Raw genomic sequence first — 18,604 nt, forward strand, 5'->3', positions numbered from 1 at the left:
CCTCCACCAACAGTCCATCACCTTCTAACAACAGTCTCCCCTCTCCACCAACAGTCCATCACCTTCTAACAACAGTCTCCCCTCTCCACCAACAGTCCATCACCTTCTAACAACAGTCTCCCCTCTCCACCAACAGTCCATCACCTTCTGCCAACAGTCTCCCCTCTCCACCAACAGTCCATCACCTTCTAACAACAGTCTCCCCTCTCCACCAAGTCCATCACCTTCTAACAACAGTCTCTCCTCTCCACCAACAGTTCATCACCTTCTGCCAACAGTCTCCCCTCTCCACCAACAGTCCATCACCTTCTAACAACAGTCTCCCCTCTCCACCAACAGTCCATCACCTTCTAACAACAGTCTCCCCTCTCCACCAACAGTCCATCACCTTCTAACAACAGTCTCCCCTCTCCACCAACAGTCCATCAGCTTCTAACAACAGTCTCCCCTCTTCACCAACAGTCCATCACCTTCTAACAACAGTCTCCCCTCTCCACCAACAGTCCATCACCTTCTAACAACAGTCTCCCCTCTCCACCAACAGTCCATCACCTTCTGCCAAGTCTCCCCTCTCCACCAACAGTCCATCACCTTCTAACAACAGTCTCCCCTCTCCACCGTCCATCACCTTCTAACAACAGTCTCCCCTCTCCACCAACAGTCCATCACCTTCTGCCAACAGTCTCCCCTCTCCACCAACAGTCCATCACCTTCTGCCAACAGTCTCCCCTCTCCACCAACAGTCCATCACCTTCTAACAACAGTCTCCCCCCTCCAGCAACAGTCCATCACCTTCTAACAACAGTTTCCCTCTCCACCAACAGTCCATCACCTTCTAACAACACACTCCCCTCTCCACCAACAGTCCATCACCTTCTATCAACAGTCTCCCCTCTCCACCAACAGTCCATCACCTTCTAACAACAGTCTCCCCTCTCCACCAACAGTCCATCACCTTCTAACAACAGTCTCCCCTCTCCACCAACAGTCCATCACCTTCTGCCAACAGTCTCCCCTCTCCACCAACAGTCCATCACCTTCTAACAACAGTCTCCCCTCTCCACCAACAGTCCATCACCTTCTGCCAACAGTCTCCCCTCTCCACCAACAGTCCATCAGCTTCTAACAACAGTCTCCCCTCTCCACCAACAGTCCATCACCTTCTGCCAACAGTCTCCCCTCTCCACCAACAGTCCATCACCTTCTAACAACCGTCTCCCCTCTCCACCAACAGTCCATCACCTTCTAACAACAGTCTCCCCTCTCCACCAACAGTCCATCACCTTCTAACAACAGTCTCCCCTCTCCACCAACAGTCCATCACCTTCTAACAACAGTCTCCCCTCTCCACCAACAGTCCATCACCTTCTAACAACAGTCTCCCCTCTCCACCAACAGTCCATCACCTTCTGCCAACAGTCTCCCCTCTCCACCAACAGTCCATCACCTTCTAACAACAATCTCCCCCCTCCACCAACAGTCCATCACCTTCTGCCAACAGTCTCCCCTCTCCACCAACAGTCCATCACCTTCTGCCAACAGTCTCCCCTCTCCACCAACAGTCCATCAGCTTCTAACAACAGTCTCCCCTCTCCACCAACAGTCCATCACCTTCTGCCAACAGTCTCCCCTCTCCACCAACAGTCCATCACCTTCTGCCAACAGTCTCCCCTCTCCACCAACAGTCCATCACCTTCTGCCAACAGTCTCCCCTCTCCACCAACAGTCCATCACCTTCTAAGAACAGTCTCCCCTCTCCACCAACAGTCCATCACCTTCTAACAACAGTCTCCCCTCTCCACCAACAGTCCATCACCTTCTGCCAACAGTCTCCCCTCTCCACCATCAGTCCATCACCTTCTAACAACAGTCTCCCCTCTCCACCAACAGTCCATCACCTTCTAACAACAGTCTCCCCTCTCCACCAACAGTCCATCACCTTCTGCCAACAGTCTCCCCTCTCCACCAACAGTCCATCACCTTCTAACAACAGTCTCCCCTCTCCACCAACAGTCCATCAGCTTCTAACAACAGTCTCCCCTCTCCACCAACAGTCCATCACCTTCTAACAACAGTCTCCCCTCTCCACCAACAGAACATCACCTTCTGCCAACAGTCTCCCCTCTCCATCAACTGTCCATCACCTTCTAACAGTCTCCCCTCTCCACCAAGTCCATCACCTTCTAACAACAGTCTCCCCTCTCCACCAACAGTCCATCACCTTCTAACAACAGTCTCCCCTCTCCACCAACAGTCCATCACCTTCTGCCAACAGTCTCCCCTCTCCACCAACAGTCCATCAGCTTCTAACAACAGTCTCCGCTCTCCACCAACAGTCCATCACCTTCTGCCAACAGTCTCCCCTCTCCACCAACAGTCCATCACCTTCTAACAACCGTCTCCCCTCTCCACCAACAGTCCATCACCTTCTAACAACAGTCTCCCCTCTCCACCAACAGTCCATCACCTTCTAACAACAGTCTCCCCTCTCCACCAACAGTCCATCACCTTCTAACAACAGTCTCCCCTCTCCACCAACAGTCCATCACCTTCTATCAACAGTCTCCCCTCTCCACCAACAGTCCATCACCTTCTAACAACAGTCTCCCCTCTCCACCAACAGTCCATCACCTTCTAACAACAGTCTCCCCTCTCCACCAACAGTCCATCACCTTCTAACAACAGTCTCCCCTCTCCACCAACAGTCCATCACCTTCTGCCAACAGTCTCCCCTCTCCACCAACAGTCCATCACCTTCTGCCTACAGTCTCCCCTCTCCACCAACAGTCCATCAGCTTCTAACAACAGTCTCCCCTCTCCACCAACAGTCCATCACCTTCTGCCAACAGTCTCCCCTCTCCACCAACAGTCCATCACCTTCTGCCAACAGTCTCCCCTCTCCACCAACAGTCCATCACCTTCTGCCAACAGTCTCCCCTCTCCACCAACAGTCCATCACCTTCTAACAACAGTCTCCCCTCTCCACCAACAGTCCATCACCTTCTAACAACAGTCTCCCCTCTCCACCAACAGTCCATCACCTTCTGCCAACAGTCTCCCCTCTCCACCATCAGTCCATCACCTTCTAACAACAGTCTCCCCTCTCCACCAACAGTCCATCACCTTCTAACAACAGTCTCCCCTCTCCACCAACAGTCCATCACCTTCTGCCAACAGTCTCCCCTCTCCACCAACAGTCCATCACCTTCTAACAACAGTCTCCCCTCTCCACCAACAGTCCATCAGCTTCTAACAACAGTCTCCCCTCTCCACCAACAGTCCATCACCTTCTAACAACAGTCTCCCCTCTCCACCAACAGAACATCACCGTCTGCCAACAGTCTCCCCTCTCCACCAACAGTCCATCACCTTCTAACAGTCTCCCCTCTCCACCAAGTCCATCACCTTCTAACAACAGTCTCCCCTCTCCACCAACAGTCCATCACCTTCTAACAACAGTCTCCCCTCTCCACCAACAGTCCATCACCTTCTGCCAACAGTCTCCCCTCTCCACCAACAGTCCATCACCTTCTAACAACAATCTCCCCCCTCCACCAACAGTCCATCACCTTCTGCCAACAGTCTCCCCTCTCCACCAACAGTCCATCACCTTCTAACAACAGTCTCCCCTCTCCACGAACAGTCCATCACCTTCTGCCAACAGTCTCCCCTCTCCACCAACAGTCCATCACCTTCTAACAACAGTCTCCCCTCTCCACCAACAGTCCATCAGCTTCTAACAACAGTCTCCCCTCTCCACCAACAGTCCATCACCTTCTGCCAACAGTCTCCCCTCTCCACCAACAGTCCATCACCTTCTGCCAACAGTCTCCCCTCTCCACCAACAGTCCATCACCTTCTGCCAACAGTCTCCCCTCTCCACCAACAGTCCATCACCTTCTAAGAACAGTCTCCCCTCTCCACCAACAGTCCATCACCTTCTAACAACAGTCTCCCCTCTCCACCAACAGTCCATCACCTTCTGCCAACAGTCTCCCCTCTCCACCATCAGTCCATCACCTTCTAACAACAGTCTCCCCTCTCCACCAACAGTCCATCACCTTCTAACAACAGTCTCCCCTCTCCACCAACAGTCCATCACCTTCTGCCAACAGTCTCCCCTCTCCACCAACAGTCCATCACCTTCTAACAACAGTCTCCCCTCTCCACCAACAGTCCATCAGCTTCTAACAACAGTCTCCCCTCTCCACCAACAGTCCATCACCTTCTAACAACAGTCTCCCCTCTCCACCAACAGAACATCACCTTCTGCCAACAGTCTCCCCTCTCCACCAACAGTCCATCACCTTCTAACAGTCTCCCCTCTCCACCAAGTCCATCACCTTCTAACAACAGTCTCCCCTCTCCACCAACAGTCCATCACCTTCTAACAACAGTCTCCCCTCTCCACCAACAGTCCATCACCTTCTGCCAACAGTCTCCCCTCTCCACCAACAGTCCATCACCTTCTAACAACAATCTCCCCCCTCCACCAACAGTCCATCACCTTCTGCCAACAGTCTCCCCTCTCCACCAACAGTCCATCACCTTCTAACAACAGTCTCCCCTCTCCACGAACAGTCCATCACCTTCTGCCAACAGTCTCCCCTCTCCACCAACAGTCCATCACCTTCTAACAACAGTCTCCCCTCTCCACCAACAGTCCATCAGCTTCTAACAACAGTCTCCCCTCTCCACCAACAGTCCATCACCTTCTAACAACAGTCTCCCCTCTCCACCAATGGAACATCACCTTCTGCCAACAGTCTCCCCTCTCCACCAACAGTCCATCACCTTCTAACAGTCTCCCCTCTCCACCAAGTCCATCACCTTCTAACAACAGTCTCCCCTCTCCACCAACAGTCCATCACCTTCTAACAACAGTCTCCCCTCTCCAGCAACAGTCCATCACCTTCTGCCAACAGTCTCCCCTCTCCACCAACAGTCCATCACCTTCTAACAACAATCTCCCCCCTCCACCGACAGTCCATCACCTTCTGCCAACAGTCTCCCCTCTCCACCAACAGTCCATCACCTTCGAACAACAGTCTCCCCTCTCCACCAACAGTCCATCACCTTCTAACAACAGTCTCCCCTCTCCACCAACAGTCCATCACCTTCTAACAACAGTCTCCCCTCTCCACCAACAGTCCATCATCTTCTAACAACAGTCTCCCCTCTCCACCAACAGTCCATCACATTCTGCCAACAGTCACCCCTCTCCACCAACAGTCCATCACCTTCTGCCAACAGTCTCCCCTCTCCACCAACAGTCCATCACCTTCTGCCAACAGTCTCCCCTCTCCACCAACAGTCCATCACCTTCTGCCAACAGTCTCCCCTCTCCACCAACAGTCCATCACCTTCTAACAACAGTCTCCCCTCTCCACCAACAGTCCATCACGTTCTGCCAACAGTCTCCCCTCTCCACCAACAGTCCATCACCTTCTAACAACAGTCTCCCCTCTCCACCAACAGTCCATCACCTTCTGCCAACAGTCTCCCATCTCCACCAACAGTCCATCACCTTCTGCCAACAGTCTCCCCTCTCCACCAGCAGTCCATCACCTTCTAACAACAGTCTCCCCTCTCCACCAACAGTCCATCACCTTCTGCCAACAGTCTCCCCTCTCCACCAACGGTCCATCACCTTCTAACAACAATCTCCCCTCTCCACCAACAGTCCATCACCTTCTGCCAACAGTCTCCCCTCTCCACCAACAGTCCATCACCTTCTGTCAACAGTCTCCCCTCTCCACCAACAGTCCATCACCTTCTGCCAACAGTCTCCCCTCTCCACCAAGTCCATCACCTTCTGCCAACAGAATCCCCCCTCCACCAACAGTCCATCACCTTCTGCCAACAGTCTCCCCTCTCCACCAACAGTCCATCACCTTCTAACAGTCTCCCCTCTCCACCAACAGTCCATCACCTTCTAACAACTGTCTGTCTACTTCCTCCACAAAATCTACCTGCTTCTGCCACCAATTTAACCCTTTCCAAACCATTTTCGTCCTCTCCAACCATCTACTCCCTTCTCAAAGGTCTACCCCTTCTGTCAAGACTCTACTGCTCTTTGCCAATTCGATCCCTCTCTAACCCCCATCCAATACCATTCCTCTAAATGTATTTTCATCTGCTGCCTTCCATGCTGACAGAGGCAGGGAGAGGGGTGAACTGGAAGTATCCAGGTGAGGCAGAGCTCAGCTCAGCTCAGGAGGGTGGGACAATGTCAGGTGTCAAGTGTCAACCTCACCGTCCTGAGTCCAACGGATGGGCGGATGGGTAGCTGGACTGGCGGATTTACAGCTTCTCATCGAGACCCAGTCACGTCAGCCACTCAAGTAGATAACACACTCTACCACCAACCTGAGAACTAAAGCTCTGCTCCAGATCGTGAGAGTGCCACGGAAGTGTAGCGGTTAGCGCAACGCTATTACAGCTGGAGTTCAGAGTTCAATCCCGGCGACCTCCGTAAGGAGTCTCTGTACGTCCTCGCCATGGAATGTGTGGATTTTACCTGCAGTCTAAGGCCGTACTGGTTAATGGGTCAATTGATCATTGGTCCTGCTATTAGGTTAGGGGTGAATCAGGGGTTGTTGATGGTTGCTGGGTTTGGTTCATTGGGTAGGAAAGGCCCATTCCACACAGCATCTCTAATTAAAATAAAATGAGAATAAAGGAAATCCAACGTGACTGCTGGATATTTGGAGTCATATAGACAGACCTCAGGAAAACAGACCCTTCAGCTCATCCGATGTGTTAACTGTCAAACACCAAATTCAACACCAATCCCTAAAAACATAAGATATCGCAGCAGAATTTGCCCATTTGGCCCATCGAGTCTGCTCTGCCATTTCATCATGGACGATCCATATCCCTCTCAGCTCCGATATCCTTCTTCTCCTCTTACCCCTTCATGCCCTGACTGATCAAGAATCTATCAACTTCTGCCACGGCCACCTGTGGCACCAAATTCCACAGATTCACCACCCTCTGGCTAAAGAAATTCCTCCTCATCTCCATTCTAAATGGACATCCCTATATTCTGAGCCTGTGCCCTCCGGTGTTAGACTCCCCCACCATGGGAAACATCCTCTCCACCACCATGGGGCTTGTTTGTGCTGGGGAGAGGAAGAAAGGAGCATAGAAACATAGAAAATAGGTGCAGGAGTAGGCTATTTGGCCCTTCGAGCCTGCACCACCATTCAGTAAGATCATGGCTGATTATCCAACTCAGAACCCTGTACCTGCTTTCTCTCCATACCCCCTGATCCCTTTAGCCACAAGGGCCATATCTAACTTCCTCTTAAGTATAGTCAATGAACCAGCCTCAAATATTTCCTGTGGCAGAGAATTCCACAAATTCACCACTCTCTGTGTGAAGCAGTTTTTCCTCATCTCGGTCCTAAAAGGTTTCTCCATTATCCTTAAACTGTGACCCCTCGTTCTGGACTTCCCCAACATCAGAAACAATCTTCCTGCATCAAGCCTGTTCAATCCCTTTAGAATTTTGTACTTTTCAATAAGATCCCTCCTCAATCTTCTAAATTCCAGTGAGTATAAGCCTAGTCGATCCAGTCTTTCTTCATATGAAAGTCCTGCCATCCCAGGAATCAATCTGGTGAACCTTCTCTGTACTCCCTCTATGGCAAGAATGTCTTTCGTCAAATTAGGAGACCAAAACTGTACACAATACTCTAGGTGCAGTCTCACCAAGGCCTTTTACAACTGCAGTAGAACCTCCCTGCTCCTGTACTCAAATCCTTTTGCTATGAATGCCAACATACCATTTGCCTTTTTCACCGCCTGCTGTACCTGCATGCCCACCTTCAATGACTGGTGTACAATGACACCCAGGTCTAGTTGCATCTCCCCTTTTCCTAATCGGCCACCGTTCAGATAATAATCTGTTTCCCTGTTCTTGCAACCAAAGTAGATAACCTCACATTTATCCACATTAAATTGCATCTGCCATGAATTTGTCCACTCAGCATCCTTATACAAATTGGAACCAGGGCACGAGCATGAAAAGAGTGAGTCCTCTTCATATTCATTCTATTGAGGCCTTTCAACATTAGATAGGTTTTAATGCATTCCATTGAATTCACCACATGTTCCCTTCAATTCAACTGAGATTCCTACACTTACCTACGCCCAAGGGTCTACTTAGAGCAGCGTCTGACCTAAACAGCCGATCTTTGAGATATGGAATGAAGAAGGAGCACCCTGGAAAATCCCATGCGGTCACATGGAGAACGTACAAACTCCACACAGCCATCACCTGAGGCCGTGATTGAAACTGGTTCTCTGGAGAGCTGAGGCTGTGATTGAACCTGTCTCTCTGGATAGGCGAGGTTGTGATTGAACCTGACTCTCTGGAGAGGTGAGTTTATGATTGAACCTGTCTCTTTGGAGAGGCGAAGTTGTGATTGAAACAGTCTCTCTGGAGAGGTGAGGTTGTGATCGAACCTGTCTCTCTGGAGAGGTGAGGTTGTGATTGAACCTGTCTGCCTGGAGAGGCGAGGTTGTGATTGAACCTGTCTCTCTGGAGAGGCGAGGTTGTGATTGAACCTGTCTCTCTGGAGAGGAGAGGTTGTGATTTAACCTCTCTCTCTGGAGAGGTGAGGTTGTGATTGAACCAGTCTCTATGGAGAGGTGAGGTTGTGATTGAACCAGTCTCTCTGGAGAGGCTAGGTTATGATTGAATCTGTGTCTCAAGGGAGAAGATTGAGTTGGACCTGTGTCATTGAACCTGTCTCTCTTGAGAGGTGAGTTTAGGATTGATCCTGTCTCTCTGTAGAGATAAGTTTGAGATTGAATCTGTCTCTCTGGAGAACCGAGATTGTGATTTAACCTGTCTCTTTGGAGATGTGAGGTTATGATTCAACCTGTGTCTCTAGGGAGAAGTTTGTGTTGGAGCTGTGTCAATGAACCTGTCTCTCCGGAGAGGTGAGTTTGTGATTGTACCTGTCTCTCTGGAGAGGTGAGGTTGTGATTGAACCTGTCTCTCTGGAGAGGTGAGGCTGTGATTGAACCTGTCTCTCTGGAGACTTGAGGTTGTGATTGAACCTGTCTGCCTGGAGAGGTGAGGTTGTGATTGATCCTGTCTCTCTGCAGAGGCGAGGTTGTGATTGAACCTGTCTCTCTGGATAGTTGAGGTTGTGATTGAACCTGTCTCTCTGGTGAGCTGAGGTTGTGATTGAACCTGTCTCTCTGGAGACTTGAGGTTGTGATTGAACCTGTCTGCCTGGAGAGGCGAGGTTGTGATTGAACCTGTCTCTCTGGAGAGGTGATGTTGTGATTGAACCTATCTCTATGGAGAGGTGATGTTGTGATTGAACCAGTCTCTCTGGAGAGGCGAGGTTGTGATTGAACCTGTTTCTAGGGAGAAGTTTGTGTTGGAGCTGTGTCAATGAACCTGTCTCTCTGAAGACGTGAGGTTGTGATTGAACCTGTCTCTCTGGAGAGTCGATGCTCGGATTGAACCTGTCTCTCTGGAGAGGTGAGTTTGTGATTGAACCTGTCTCTCTGGAGGGGTGAGGTTGTGATTGAACCTCTTTCTGTGGTGAGGTGAGTTTGGGTTTGAACCCGTCTGCCTGTAGAGGTGAGGTTGTGAGTGAACACATCTCTCTGCAGAGGCGAGGAGTTGATTGAAACTGTCTCTCCAGAGAGGTGAGGTTCTGATTAAATCTGTCTCTCTGTAGAGGCGAGTTTGTGATTGAACCTGTCTCGTTGCAGAGGTGAGGTTGTGATTGAACCTGTTTCTCTGGAAAGGTGAGTTTATGATTGATCCTGTCTCTCAGGAGACGTGGGTTTATGATAGAATCTGTCTCTCTGGATAGGCGAGGTCATGATTGAACCTGTTTCTGGGGAGAAGTTTGTCTTGGAGCTGTGTCAATGAACCAGTCTCTCTGGAGACATGAGATTGTGACTGAACCTGTCTCTCTGGTGAGGTGAGGTTGTGATTAAACCTGTCTCTCTGTAGAGTCGCTGTTGGGATTGAACCTGTCTCTCTGGAGAGGCGAGTTTGTGATTGAACCTGTCTCTCTGGAGAGGTGAGCTTATGATTGAACAAGTCTCTCTGGAGTGATGAAGTTGTGATTGAACCTGTCTGCCTGGAGAGGAGAGGTTGTGATTGAACCTGTCTGCCTGGAGAGGCGAGGTTGTAATTGAACCTGTCTCTCTGGAGAGGCGAGGTTGTGATTGAACCTGTCTCTCTGGAGAAGCGAGGTTGTGATTGAACCTGTCTCTCTGGAGAGGGGAGTTTGTGATTGAACCTGTCTCTCTGGAGAAGCGAGGTTCTGATTGAACCTGTCTCTCTGGAGAGGTGAGATTGTGATTGAGCCTGTCTCTCTGTGGAAATGAGGTTATGATTTAACCTGTGTCTAGGGAGATGTTTGTGCAGGAGCTGTGTCAATGAACCAGTCTCTCTCGAGAGATGAGGTTGTGATTGAAACTGTATCTCCGGAGAGGTGAGGTTCGCATTAAACCTGTCTCTCTGTAGAGTCGCTTTTGGGATGGAACCTGTCTCTCTGGAGATGTGATTTTATGATTGAACCTGTCTCTTTGGAGAGGTGAGGTTGTGATCGAACCTGTCTCTCTGGAGAGGTGAGGTTGTGATTGAACCTGTCTGCCTGGAGAGGCGAGGTTGTGATTGAACCTGTCTCTCTGGAGAGTCGTTGCTGGGATTGAACCTGTCTCTCTGGAGAGGCGAGGTTGTGATTGAACCTGTCTCTCTGGAGAGGAGAGGCTGTGATTGAACCTGTCTCTCTGGAGAGGTGAGGTTGTGATTGAACCTGTCTCTCTGGAGAGGTGAGGTTCTGATTGAACCTGTCTCTCTGGAGAGGTGAGGGTGTGATTGAACCTGTCTCTCTGGAGAGGTGAGGTTCTGATTGAACCTGTCTCTCCGGAGACGTGAGGTTCTGATTAAACCTGTCTGCCTGGAGAGGCGAGGTTGTGATTGAAATTTCTCTCTGCAGAGGTGAGGAGTTGATTGAAACTGTATCTCCGGAGAGGTGAGGTTCGGATTAAACCTGTCTCTCTGTAGAGTCGCTGCTGGGATTGAACCTGTCTCTCTGGAGAGGTGAGGTTGTGATTGAACCTGTCTCTCTGGAGAGGTGAGTTTGTGATTGAACCTGTCTCTCTGGAGAGGTGAGGTTCTGATTGAATCTGTCTGCCTGGAGAGGCGAGGTTGTGATTGAACATTTCTCTCTGCAGAGGTGAGGTTGTGATTGAACCTGTCTCTCTGCAGGGTTGCTGTTGGGATTGAACCTGTCTCGCTGGAGAGGAGAGGTTGTGATTGAACCTGTCTCTCTGGAGAGGTGAGGTTCTGATTGAACCTGTCTGCCTGGAGAGGCGAGGTTGTGATTGAACATTTCTCTCTGCAGAGGTGAGGTTGAGATTGAACCTGTCTCTCTGCAGGGTTGCTGTTGGGATCGAACCTGTCTCTCTGGAGAAGTGAGGTTGTGATTGAACCTGTCTCTCTGGAGAGGTGAGATTGTGATTGAGCCTGTCTCACTGTAGAGGCGAGGTTGTGATTGAACCTGTCTCTCTGGAGAGGTGAGATTGTGATTGAACCTGTCTCACTGTAGAGGTGAGATTGTGATTGAACCTGTCTCACTGTAGAGGTGAGGTTGTGATTGAGCCTGTCTCTCTGGAGTGATGAGGTTATGATTTAACCTGTGTCTAGGGAGATGTTTGTGCTGGAGCTGTGTCAATGAACCAGTCTCTCTCGAGAGGTGAGGTTGTGATTGAACCTGTCTCTCTGGAGAGGCGAGTTTGTGATTGAACCTGTGTCCCTGTAGAGGAGAGGTTGTGATTCAACCTGTCTCTGTGGAGTGGTGAGATTGTTTTTGATCCTGGTTCTCTGGAGATTTGAGATTGTGATTCAACCTGTCTCTCTGGAGAGGTGAGCTTATGATTGAAACTGTGTCTCTGGAGAGCTGAGTTTATGATTGAACCTGTTATTCTGGAGAGGTGAGCTTATGATTGAACAAGTCTCTCTGGAGTGATGAAGTTGTGATTGAACCTGTCTGCCTGGAGAGGAGAGTTTGTGATTGAACCTGTCTGCCTGGAGAGGCGAGGTTGTAATTGAACCTGTCTCTCTGGAGAGGCGAGGTTGTGATTGAACCTGTCTCTCTGGAGAAGCGAGGTTCTGATTGAACCTGTCTCTCTGGAGAGGTGAGATTGTGATTGAGCCTGTCTCTCTGTGGAAATGAGGTTATGATTTAACCTGTGTCTAGGGAGATGTTTGTGCAGGAGCTGTGTCAAAGAACCAGTCTCTCTCGAGAGATGAGGTTGTGATTGAAACTGTATCTCCGGAGAGGTGAGGTTCGCATTAAACCTGTCTCTCTGTAGAGTCGCTTTTGGGATGGAACCTGTCTCTCTGGAGATGTGATTTTATGATTGAACCTGTCTCTCTGGAGTGCTGAGGTTGTGATTCGACATGTCTCTCTGTAGAAACGAGGTTGTGATTGAACCTGTCTCTTTGGAGAGGCGAAGTTGTGATTGAAACAGTCTCTCTGGAGAGGTGAGGTTGTGATCGAACCTGTCTCTCTGGAGAGGCGAGGTTGTGATCGAACCTGTCTCTCTGGAGAGGTGAGGTTGTGATTGAACCTGTCTGCCTGGAGAGGCGAGGTTGTGATTGAACCTGTCTCTCTGGAGAGTCGTTGCTGGGATTGAACCTGTCTCTCTGGAGAGGCGAGGTTGTGATTGAACCTGTCTCTCTGGAGAGGAGAGGCTGTGATTGAACCTGTCTCTCTGGAGAGGTGAGGTTGTGATTGAACCTGTCTCTCTGGAGAGGTGAGGTTGTGATTGAACCTGTCTCTCTGGAGAGGTGAGGTTCTGATTGAACCTGTCTCTCCGGAGATGTGAGGTTCTGATTAAACCTGTCTGCCTGGAGAGGCGAGGTTGTGATTGAACATTTCTCTCTGCAGAGGTGAGGTTGTGATTGAACCTGTCTCTCTGCAGGGTTGCTGTTGGGATTGAACCTGTCTCGCTGGAGAGGTGAGGTTGTGATTGATCCTGACTCTCAGTAGAGTCGCTGTTGGGATCGAACCTGTCTCTCTGGAGAGGTGAGATCGTGATTGAACCCGTCTCTCTGTAGAAAGGAGGATATGATAGAACCTGTGTCTAGGGAGAAGTTTGTGTTGGAGCTGTGTCAATGAACCTGTCTCTCCGGAGAGGTGAGTTTGTGATTGAACCCGTCTCTCTGGAGAGGTGAGTTTATGATTGCATCCATCTCTCTGGAGAGGTTGGGTTGTGTTTGAAACTGTCTCTCTGGAGAGGTGAGATTGTGATTGAACCTGTCTCTCTGGAGAGGGGAGGTTCTGATTGAACCTGTCTCTCTGGAGAGGTGAGATTGTGATTGAGCCTGTCTCTCTGTGGAAATGAGGTTATGATTTAACCTGTGTCTAGGGAGATGTTTGTGCTGGAGCTGTGTCAATGAACCAGTCTCTCTCGAGAGATGAGGGTGTGATTGAACCTGTCTCTCTGGAGAGGCGAGTTTGTGATTGAACCTGTGTCCCTGTAGAGGAGAGGTTGTGATTCAACCTGTCTCTGTGGAGTGGTGAGATTGTTTTTGATCCTGGTTCTCTGGAGATTTGAGATTGTGATTCAACCTGTCTCTCTGGAGAGGTGAGCTTATGATTGAAACTGTGTCTCTGGAGAGCTGAGTTTATGATTGAACCTGTTATTCTGGAGAGGTGAGGTTGTGATTGAACCTGTCTTTCTGGAGAGGTGAGCTTATGATTGAACAAGTCTCTCTGGAGTGATGAAGTTGTGATTGAACCTGTCTGCCTGGAGAGGAGAGGTTGTGATTGAACCTGTCTGCCTGGAGAGGCGAGGTTGTAATTGAACCTGTCTCTCTGGAGAGGCGAGGTTGTGATTGAACCTGTCTCTCTGGAGAGGCGAGGTTGTGATTGAACCTGTCTCTCTGGAGAAGCGAGGTTCTGATTGAACCTGTCTCTCTGGAGAGGTGAGATTGTGATTGAGCCTGTCTCTCTGTGGAAATGAGGTTATGATTTAACCTGTGTCTAGGGAGATGTTTGTGCAGGAGCTGTGTCAATGAACCAGTCTCTCTCGAGAGATGAGGTTGTGATTGAAACTGTATCTCCGGAGAGGTGAGGTTCGCATTAAACCTGTCTCTCTGTAGAGTCGCTTTTGGGATGGAACCTGTCTCTCTGGAGATGTGATTTTATGATTGAACCTGTCTCTCTGGAGTGCTGAGGTTGTGATTCGACATGTCTCTCTGTAGAAACGAGGTTGTGATTGAACCTGACTCTCTGGAGAGGTGAGTTTATGATTGAACCTGTCTCTTTGGAGAGGCGAAGTTGTGATTGAAACAGTCTCTCTGGAGAGGTGAGGTTGTGATCGAACCTGTCTCTCTGGAGAGGTGAGGTTGTGATTGAACCTGTCTGCCTGGAGAGGCGAGGTTGTGATTGAACCTGTCTCTCTGGAGAGCAGAGGCTGTGATTGAACCTGTCTCTCTGGAGAGGTGAGGTTGTGATTGAACCTGTCTCTCTGGAGAGGTGAGGTTCTGATTGAACCTGTCTCTCTGGAGAGTCGTTGCTGGGATTGAACCTGTCTCTCTGGAGAGTCGTTGCTGGGATTGAACCTGTCTCTCTGGAGAGGCGAGGTTGTGATTGAACCTTTCTCTCTGGCGAGGAGAGGCTGTGATTGAACCTGTCTCTCTGGAGAGGTGAGGTTGTGATTGAACCTGTCTCTCTGGAGAGGTGAGGTTCTGATTGAACCTGTCTCTCCGGAGATGTGAGGTTCTGATTGAACCTGTCTGCCTGGAGAGGCGAGGTTGTGATTGAACATTTCTCTCTGCAGAGGTGAGGAGTTGATTGAAACTGTATCTCCGGAGAGGTGAGGTTCGGATTAAACCTGTCTCTCTGTAGAGTCGCTGCTGGGATTGAACCTGTCTCTCTGGAGAGGTGAGTTTGTGATTGAACCTGTCTCTCTGGAGAGGTGAGGTTCTGATTGAACCTGTCTGTCTGGAGAGGTGAGGTTCTGATTGAACCTGTCTGCCTGGAGAGGCGAGGTTGTGATTGAACATTTCTCTCTGCAGAGGTGAGGTTGTGATTGAACCTGTCTCTCTGCAGGGTTGCTGTTGGGATTGAACCTGTCTCGCTGGAGAGGTGAGGTTGTGATTAAACCTGTCTCTCTGGAGAGGTGAGGTTCTGATTGAACCTGTCTGCCTGGAGAGGCGAGGTTGTGATTGAACATTTCTCTCTGCAGAGGTGAGGTTGAGATTGAACCTGTCTCTCTGCAGGGTTGCTGTTGGGATTGAACCTGTCTCGCTGGAGAGGTGAGGTTGTGATTGATCCTGACTCTCAGTAGAGTCGCTGTTGGGATCGAACCTGTCTCTCTGGAGAGGTGAGATCGTGATTGAACCCGTCTCTCTGTAGAAAGGAGGATATGATAGAACCTGTGTCTAGGGAGAAGTTTGTGTTGGAGCTGTGTCAATGAACCTGTCTCTCCGGAGAGGTGAGTTTGTGATTGAACCCGTCTCTCTGGAGAGGTGAGGTTGTGATTGAACCTGTCTCTCTGGAGAGTTGTGGTTGTGATTGAACCTCTTTCTGTGGTGAGGTGAGTTTGGGTTTGAACCCGTCTCTCTGTAGAGGTGAGGTTGTGAGTGAACACATCTCTCTGCAGAGGCGAGGAGTTGATTGAAACTGTCTCTCCAGAGAGGTGAAGTTCTGATTAAATCTGTCTCTCTGTAGAGGCGAGTTTGTGATTGAACCTGTCTCGTTGCAGAGGTGAGGTTGTGATTGAACCTGTTTCTCTGGAAAGGTGAGTTTATGATTGATCCTGTCTCTCAGGAGACGTGGGTTTATGATAGAATCTGTCTCTCTGGATAGGCGAGGTCTTGATTGAACCTGTTTCTGGGGAGAAGTTTGTCTTGGAGCTGTGTCAATGAACCTGTCTCTCTGGAGACATGAGATTGTGACTGAACCTGTCTCTCTGGTGAGGTGAGGTTGTGATTAAACCTGTCTCTCTGTAGAGTCGCTGTTGGGATTGAACCTGACTCTCTGGAGAGGCCAGGTGGTGACTGCAACTGTCTCTATGGAGAGGTGAGGTTGTTATTGAACCTGTCTCTCAGCAGAGGTGAGGTTGTGATTGAACCTGTCTCTCTGGCGAGGCGAGTTTGTGATTGAACCTGTGTCCCTGCAGAGGAGAGGTTGTGATTCAACCTGTCTCTGTGGAGTGGTGAGATTGTTTTTGATCCTGGTTCTCTGGAGATTTGAGATTGTGATTCAACCTGTCTCTCTGGAGAGGTGAGCTTATGATTGAAACTGTGTCTCTGGAGAGCTGAGTTTATGATTGAACCTGTCATTCTGGAGAGGTGAGCTTATGATTGAACAAGTCTCTCTGGAGTGATGAAGTTGTGATTGAACCTGTCTGCCTGGAGAGGAGAGGTTGTGATTGAACCTGTCTGCCTGGAGAGGCGAGGTTGTAATTGAACCTGTCTCTCTGGAGAGGCGAGGTTGTGATTGAACCTGTCTCTCTGGAGAGGTGAGGTTCTGATTGAACCTGTCTCTCTGGAGAGGTGAGATTGTGATTGAGCCTGTCTCTCTGTGGAAATGAGGTTATGATTTAACCTGTGTCTAGGGAGATGTTTGTGCAGGAGCTGTGTCAATGAACCAGTCTCTCTCGAGAGATGAGGTTGTGATTGAAACTGTATCTCCGGAGAGGTGAGGTTCGCATTAAACCTGTCTCTCTGTAGAGTCGCTTTTGGGATGGAACCTGTCTCTCTGGAGATGTGATTTTATGATTGAACCTGTCTGCCTGGAGAGGCGAGGTTGTGATTGTACCTGTCTCTCTGGAGAGGAGAGGTTGTGATTGAAGCTGTCTCTCTGGAGAGATGAGGTTGTCATTGAACATGTCTCTCTGCAGAAGCGAGGAGTTGATTGAAACTGTATCTCTGGAGAGGTTCGGTTCGGATTAAACCTGTCTTTTGGGATTGAACCGGTCCCTCTGGAGAGCTGATTTGATGAGTGAACCTGTCTCTCTGGAGAGGTGAGTTTGTGATTGAACCTGTCTCTCTGGAGAGGTGAGGTTCTGATTGAACCTGTCTGCCTGGAGAGGTGAGGTTCTGATTGAACCTGTCTGCCTGGAGAGGCGAGGTTGTGATTGAACATTTCTCTCTGCAGAGGTGAGGTTGTGATTGAACCTGTCTCTCTGCAGGGTTGCTGTTGCGATTGAACCTGTCTCTCTGGAGAGGTGAGGTTCTGATTGAACCTGTCTGCCTGGAGAGGTGAGGTTCTGATTGAACCTGTCTGCCTGGAGAGGCGAGGTTGTGATTGAACATTTCTCTCTGCAGAGGTGAGGTTGTGATTGAACCTGTCTCTCTGCAGGGTTGCTGTTGGGATTGAACCTGTCTCGCTGGAGAGGTGAGGTTGTGATTGAACCTGTCTCTCTGGAGAGGTGAGGTTCTGATTGAACCTGTCTGCCTGGAGAGGCGAGGTTGTGATTGAACATTTCTCTCTGCAGAGGTGAGGTTGAGATTGAACCTGTTTCTCTGCAGGGTTGCTGTTGGGATTGAACCTGTCTCGCTGGAGAGGTGAGGTTGTGATTGATCCTGACTCTCAGTAGAGTCGCTGTTGGGATCGAACCTGTCTCTCTGGAGAGGTGAGATCGTGATTGAACCCGTCTCTCTGTAGAAATGAGGATATGATAGAACCTGTGTCTAGGGAGAAGTTTGTGTTGGAGCTGTGTCAATGAACCTGTCTCTCCGGAGAGGTGAGTTTGTGATTGAACCCGTCTCTCTTGAGAGGTGAGGTTGTGATTGAACCTGTCTCTCTGGAGAGTTGTGGTTGTGATTAAACCTGTCTCTCTGGAGAGGGAAGTTTGTGATTGAACCTGTCTCTCTGGAGAGGTGAGGTTGTGATTGAACCCGTCTCTCTTGAGAGGTGAGGTTGTGATTGAACCTGTCTCTCTGGAGAGTTGTGGTTGTGATTGAACCTGTCTCTCTGGAGAGGGAAGTTTGTGATTGAACCTGTCTCTCTGGAGAGGTGAGGTTGTGATTGAACCTGTCTCTCTGGAGAGGTGAGATTGTGATTGAACCTGTCTCTCTGGAGAGGGGAGTTTGTGATTGAACCTGTCTCTCTGGAGAGGTGAGGTTGTGATTGAACCTGTCTCTCTGGAGAGTTGTGGTTGTGATTAAACCTGTCTCTCTGGAGAGGTGAGGTTGTGATTGAACCTGTCTCTCTGGAGAGGGGAGTTTGTGATTGAACCTGTCTCTCTGGAGAGGTGAGGTTGTGATTGAACCTGTCTCTCTGGAGAGGTGAGATTGTGATTGAACCTGTCTCTCTGGAGAGGTGAGGTTGTGATTGAACCTCTTTCTGTGGTGAGGTGAGTTTGGGTTTGAACCCGTCTGCCTGTAGAGGTGAGGTTGTGAGTGAACACATCTCTCTGCAGAGGCGAGGAGTTGATTGAAACTGTCTCTCCAGAGAGGTGAGGTTCTGATTAAATCTGTCTCTCTGTAGAGGCGAGTTTGTGATTGAACCTGTCTCGTTGCAGAGGTGAGGTTGTGATTGAACCTGTTTCTCTGGAAAGGTGAGTTTATGATTGATCCTGTCTCTCTGGAGACGTGGGT

Source organism: Hypanus sabinus, chromosome 29 (genome assembly GCF_030144855.1).
Source record: "Hypanus sabinus isolate sHypSab1 chromosome 29, sHypSab1.hap1, whole genome shotgun sequence".
Taxonomy (NCBI): domain Eukaryota; kingdom Metazoa; phylum Chordata; class Chondrichthyes; order Myliobatiformes; family Dasyatidae; genus Hypanus; species Hypanus sabinus.